The sequence below is a fragment of the Gavialis gangeticus genome, unplaced genomic scaffold, assembly GCF_001723915.1.
Source record: "Gavialis gangeticus isolate Ggan-Ray unplaced genomic scaffold, GavGan_comp1, whole genome shotgun sequence".
Classification (NCBI taxonomy): Eukaryota; Metazoa; Chordata; order Crocodylia; family Gavialidae; genus Gavialis; species Gavialis gangeticus.
The window spans coordinates 332,918-339,884 of record NW_017729008.1 but is presented as its reverse complement, the minus strand read 5'-3'; the positions used below and the strand labels follow the sequence as shown (position 1 = coordinate 339,884).

Here is a 6,967-nt window from a genome sequence, read left to right as displayed (position 1 = left end):
TTCCTGAAGTCTAGGAAAACTATATCCACTGCCACCCCTGCATCCAATGATTTAGTGACCTGGTCGTAAAAGGCCACCAGGTTGGTCTGACAGGACCTGCCGCTGATGAACCCGTGCTGGTTGCCCCTGAGCATGCCGTTCCCTGCTGGCCCCTCCTGGATGCATGCCAGAATAATTTTCTCGAACAGCTTGCCCAGGATCGAGGTAAGGCTGACTGGCCTGTAGTTCCCCAGGTCCTCTTTTCTCCCCTTTTTGTAGATGGGAACCATGTTGGCCCTCTTCCAGTCCTCCGGCACCTTTCCTGAGCACCACGAGTGTTCATAAAGGCGTGCCAGGGGACTTGCCATGACCCCAGCGAGTTCCTTCAGGACTCTAGGGTGAAGATCATCCGGGCCGGCTGACTTAAAAATGTCCAGCCCCTCCAGTTTGATCCCTTCAGTTGGAGAGAGGGTACCTCTTGGAGTACAACCCAGGTTACAGCAGCAAGCGATGATTGCTATCGCCCAGGTGATCGAGGACCTGGAGTCCCCTCACCAGTTCGTTGCCTGTGGCCCGGTCCAGGTCCAGCAGGGCATTCCCCCTGGTGGGACTGTGCACCTCCTGGGTTAAGTGGAGGTCCTGTGTTTCAGCAAGGAAACTTCGTGAGTGGTCAGACCTGGCTGACTGCTCCTCCCAGCAGATGTCTGGGTAATTTAGATATTCCATGACAACTGCATCACTTGCCTTAAGTGCCTCTGCAAGCTGACCCAAGAATTTGCAGTCCAGCTCTTCCTCTTGGTTGGTAGGTCTGTAGTAGACCCCCCATTAAGTCCCTTTCCCCATGACCCCCCTGTATCCTGACCCAGAGCACTTCAGCCTGCCCTTCCTCAGACCCCATCCTGCTGGTTGAGGGTGTGTATTGCTCTTTGACATAGAGTGCCACACCCCCACCTTTCTGCCCCATTCTATCCCACCTGTATAGGCTATAACGCTTAAAGTTAACTGCCCAGTCATGGGATGAATCCCACCAGGCTTCTGTGAGCCCTATTATGTCTGGGTTTGAACTAGCTATCCAGAGGGCAAGTTCCTCCTGCTTTTTCCCCATACTATGGGCATTGGTGTAGAGGCATTTAAGGCCTTGAATTGGTGCGTGTGCCACCCCCCTGATTTCCAGGACTATCTGGACCCCTGTCACTTACCAGGGTACTCCTTGTGCACATCACCTATCTTAGTTGGGAGGTGTCCTCAAGTTCTCCTGTGGCCCCATCCCCCAGCAAACCTAGTTTAAAGTGCACCGCACGAGATCAGCCAACCTGGAAGAGAAGACATGGTTGCATTTAGGAGAGAGTTGTAGCCGATCCCACCCAAGCAAGTCCCCTGAGCAAAAGTATGAGTCATTATCCAGGAACCCGAGGCCTGCCTGGCAGCACCAACTCTGTAACCACCGGTTGACCTTGCCAATGCAGGCCTCATGTCGCCATCCATGCTCACTCACTGGAAGAATGGAGGAGCATACCACCTGTGCCCCCGTCTGCTTGAGCTTGGCCCTCAGGGCCTTGAAGTCCTTCATGATGCGGTCTAGGTTGCCTCTGGCCATGTCATTTGTTCCCACATGGATGACAACCATGGGGTACTGGTCTGAGGGTTGAAGGTAGGCCAGGATCCTCTCTGTGATGTCCTGAATCTGAGCCCCAGGCATGAAGCAGATCTCTCATGCCATGGGGTCAGGTCGGCAGATGGGTCCCTCTGTTCCCCTTAGGATTGAGCACCCGATGACAAGGACCCAGCATTTCTTCCTCCTGATATTCCCTCTCTGTGCCATCTGTATCTTGTGTGCAGTGGCATCGTCCCCACTGGAGTCATCCCCTTCGTCCTTCTCCAACATGTCTGTCAGAACAGAAAGTCATATCTGTTCCCCAGTTGTACCTGGGGAGCCTCCACCATGCTAGCCTGAGCAGCCCTGGATCTGGTGGATACCTTCTGCCACTCCTGGGTTGAACATGTCTCCTGGGGGGACTGTACACTGGGTTACTTGTCCTGCAGTGTACAGAAATATGAGTCAATTTCATCCTCTGCAGCCCTGATCCCCTGCACCCTGCTCACCTCAGCCTGGAGCTCCCATACCTGCTCCTCCAGAGCCCTAAGTTGGTCACAGAAGAAACACACAAGGGAACCTCCAGCCCCCCTCCCCCCACCAGCTCCTGGGACCCTACTGAGCCTCCCCCACAGACAGGGGGGCAAGGGGCTGCTGACCTACCAGGAGGTGGAGGCCTCAGAAGAGCCCAGGGCAGGTGTCACCTCATCCACACCATGTCCACGGAGCTAAGTCTACTACTCTCGCTTGTTGGAGGCACCCTTCTGGGCTGCTACTGCACACCCGTCTTAGGTGAACACCAGTGCAAACTCTGGCACGCCCTTACAGAGCGTGCCTGTTTGCGCGCACTGTTCATGCATAGCTCGGGAGTATGGCTCCCTGCTGGCTGAACTAAGAGGGATCTGAAGGGCTTCCCCTTCAGATCTGCCTCAGCTGTGCCAGCACCCTCTGCCCCATTTACCTTGAGATCAGCTGCTGCTGCCCCCTCCGCTGCTGCTGCTGCCTGCTTCCTACTGCCTCCACTGACAAGGTAAGGAGGCACACGCATGTGGGGCACATGTGCACCCTGCTCCCTCTGCTCCTGACCCCCATAATTACATAGGTATGAATTGTAATTGTGGTTGTCAGTGAATGTTAGTGCTTTTCAGTAATTTCTAATTATTTTGTTTTAATTATTGACAAGGAATTTTCTACTGTGTGGGCACATCTACACATGCGCTGTTACTATACAGTAACCAAAAGTTATTGTGCCATACAAATGTACATCCACACATGCACACTCATACTGTGCAGTAACTGTGGTGACTTACACTGACTTGGTCATAAATTTGCTACCTGCATGATGCAGCTAGCAAATTTACACTTGTTTCATAGTTTCGTAGTTTCTAGGGTCGGAAGGGACCTGAGAAGATCATCTAATCCGACCCCCTGCCATGGCAGGAAATAGTACTGGGGTCAAACAACCCCAGTAAGGTGGTCATCCAGCCTCCTCTTAAAAATCCCCAGGGTGGGAGCCTGCACCACCTCACTTGGAAGCTGGTTCCAGACCCTAGCCGCCCTGACCGTGAAGTAGCGCCTCCTGATGTCCAACTTAAACCTTCCCTCCGCCAGCTTGTGACCATTGTTCCTGGTCACTCCTTGTGGCGCTCGGGGGAACAGGGACTCCCCCAGCGCCTGCTGATCCCCCCTAACCAGTTTATAACAGGCCACAAGATCCCCCCTCAGCCTTCTCTTTTGAAGGCTGAACAGGTTCAGGTCCCGCAACCTTTCCTCATAGGACCTACCCTGCTGTCCCTTGATCATATGAGTGGCCCTCCTCTGGACCCTCTCGATGCTGTCCACATCCCTCTTAAAGTGCGGCGCCCAGAACTGTGCAGTAACTTGTTTAGTTACTGCACAGTAAGTTGTGTAGATGTCTTACTGCGTAGTAACACTACAACTTTACTCCCAAGTCGATGCAAACCCAGCATTACTGCACTATAATGACTACACATGTAAACACTGGTCTAAAAACTGCTTACTACACAGTAACCTACTGCTCAGTAAATGCACTTGTGGACATGCCCACTATGTATTTTAGAAATACATAAGCTCATTATTTCAAAACCAGAAGTGAATTGTACTTCATTCTGTCTATGTATATCGGTAAATCAGTATGGTTTAATATTACTAATGGATTTTGCACGTTGGTTAGTACCAGTGATGCATAATATTTTTCAAATTGAATCGATAAGACCATAGAACAAAAATGAATGTGAATTAGAGAACTGATTGTAAACACATGGACCATATTAAATGGCCTTTTCAGATCTCCTAGTATCTTTCAAAAGATTAGCTGTCAAAGTCAACAAATAAAAGGGAAAAAAAACTATACTGTACAACAATCAGCATACTACAAGTATAACAGTTTTAGAACAAATTACTAGGAAGTATACCTTCCAAGGTCTGTCTCTCGGTTTTATTGGAACTGTATATTGTGCCAGAGGTACAAGATTAGCACAGGTGGCCAATTCACATATCTGCCATATTTTGTACATGATCTGAACCTGCTGCTGCTTAGTTTTCTCAAAAATGATGAGTGTTTAACATCCTTTGGCACTGACTCATGAAATCTCACCCATTTGACTTACTTGCTAAGAAGGACTAGAAAGTAATTGGGAGCCAGAGAGAGGAAACAGATTACTTTTGGAGAAATTAAAATAAGATATACCATCTCAGTGGTACTTGGTGTTTTACATGCTGCAAAGATTGGCAAAGCAGCAACAAATTAATCATTTCTAAAGTTGGCTGTGCAGAGAAGAAGGTGGTGATGAAGTTTCTGAGCTCTGAAGGTTTATGGAATACTTCTGAAGCTTTCTAAAAAAACATTCCTGATGGCACTGCAGAATACTGTCCTGTTAATCAATAATCCTTTCCAGTGCAAGAAGTGCACTGAAAACTTTAAAGAGAATTTGGAAACAGTGTACAATTTCTTACTTGTAAACATGTTTTAGTTACAGAATCTGGTAATGTCAAAATAAGTCCATCATATATTGGAACAGTTTAAGAAGAAATTAACCTGTAATGCCTCTTTCTAACAGGGCCAATGTGGAAAAGGCTGGTGAACAGGTACTAGTAATTCTTTTCCCCACACCATTAGGGACAGAAGACTTGCTATTGCTTTATATTTTTAGCCTTTTCAAATATTTCCAAGAATACAATGAACACAATTTGTAGTGAGCTGAGACTTTATAGCTCTTAGAGAATATACTTTATCAACATTTGTAAAATACAGTATTGATGTTATACATATAACTGTTTTGTAAAATTTATACATGTTTTGTAATAATAATAATAAGGTTTAAGGAATGTTGCTTAATAGACTTTTCTTTCACATAGAAGGTTTTATCCTTCTACAACCCCAGAGTATTTTTCCATTATCTCACTTGAATTTTCTATAGAACATAATTTTGCAAGAGGCTGATTCTCGCCCACCATGGACTTCAGCAGGTGCTGCAGGTGTGAAAATACCCTATTTAACATATTTATAGTGGATCTGTCAATGCGATGAGCACCATATACAGCAGGCATAAAAAGTAAAATTGCAGTAATCTGTGTTACCTTGTATTCTGTAAACTATGGTGGTTTCTAGTGCCCCTGGCACATATTCATTTCATGGCATGTACCTATGGCACTGATCCCCAAAATAGTGCCACGTGTGCATGACAGGAGTTGGGTTTTTGTGATCAGGGATAAGGTCCCAGTCATGCTATTGGTACTGGTCAGTTCACAGGGCTAGTTCTCCCAGCACTGACAAATTGGGCCAGGATCAAAGTCAACTGATTGTTAGTTCTGGCCCTAGGATTGCACTGGGTACTGGAACCAGGCCCCAGTGCACTCAGGCACTGAGGATGATTGTTGGTCTCACCATCAAAACTGAGGCTGTCCAGGTTGAAGCTGACAGTCAGCTGATTGGGGATGAGTAGGGGCCCTGGGGTGGGGCAGCATGGTATATAAGTTCTGCTGCAATCAAGCAGAGTCCCCAACCAAAAACATTTTTTCCTGACAATCTGCAAACCTTTTACTGACAACCAAGAATTTTTATTGTGTTTGATATTAAATTCCTAAATTTGAACCTGACCCTTGTCTAGAGACTAGAAGAAATGTAACATTATGTAAACCATGTATCAGTAAAATAATTTGGTTGTCAGTAAAAAGTTTGCAGATTGTCAGGAAAAATATGTCTTGGGTTGGCAACCCTTCTTAAACCCTGTGCCCAGAAGCACCGGCTGGGCTGCTGGGTATGAGTAATTCATGTGGGAAGCTGAGTGGCTTCCCCCACTGATGACTTTAAATCACATGCCTAGTAGCTCTGGCCAGGTTGCCCTGTATAGGGGATCAGAGGTTCCTGGTAGAGGGAGCTGAAAGGCCTTCCCCCATCAGGGACTTTACACTCCATACCTAGCAGCTGTTCCAGACCCTGGGGTAATTGTCAGTCCCAGCCACACATTAAATATAGAGTCATACAAACTAACCATAAAAAAGTTTCTATGTTATATATGGACTATTTTTATGTTTCGCTTCTCATTTTATGGTGCTTTTAATTGGCTGCACATGTAGCAACTTGATTAATACATTAATAGCTGCATAAATGTAACAAGAGGGCATAGAGTTCATTTGTAAATAGTTGTTGAATTGGGCTCTGTCTGTTTTTTGGGGGTTTTTTAACATAAGCCAGTGTCACTATTCAGTTTGGTTAGAACAGCTTTATAGAACCTAGACCAGGTCCTTAAGTAAGTCAGTGGAACACCCTTAAATCAGTGGTTACTAATGTATCAGCATTGAAGGGTTAAATTTGCTAAGATTATGATAGTTCTAATTAATTTAAGAAGATAGACTGTGAATTATATTCAATTCTAGCATCCTAAACTCCTTGTATGAGATAAAGAAGACAGGGATTCATAGGATAAGTGAAGGGGTGTTCATCTAGCAGTTTCTCTCTACTAAAAGTATCTCAGAAATTTGAAAAGAGTGTGTAGTAGGACTGTGTGAAGCTTCAATCCTTGATTCAATTCAGTGGAGATTTGGCCCGATTTGGTGGCTGAATCTCTGAATCTGAATCAAATCAGAGGACCCTTTATTCTCTCTGAATTGAATTGGAAACCTCCAAATAGATTCAGAGAGATTAGGAAAGATTTGACAATTCAGACATAGACAGAGCTTTAAAAGTTTTTTCTATATACCACTAGGTAGCAGGCTGCTTGTGAATGCTGTCATGCTGGGGTGGATGGAGTGTCTCAAAGAGGGCAGGGGGCTCCTCAGTGCATTTTGCAGCAGACCCAAAACTGGACCAGAAGTAGTGCTGGTCCATTTCCGGGTTCTCCGCCAAGCATGTGGAGCCCCCCCCCCCCCCCC

General features: G+C 46.3%; 1 long non-coding RNA gene across 1 annotated transcript in view; it reads right to left on the bottom strand.

Moving 5' to 3' along the window:
• LOC109292093 overlaps positions 1 to 6,967 on the bottom strand; it is a 934,440-nt gene that overhangs the window by 690,327 nt on the left and 237,146 nt on the right. The gene's annotated exons all lie outside the window — the stretch shown is intronic.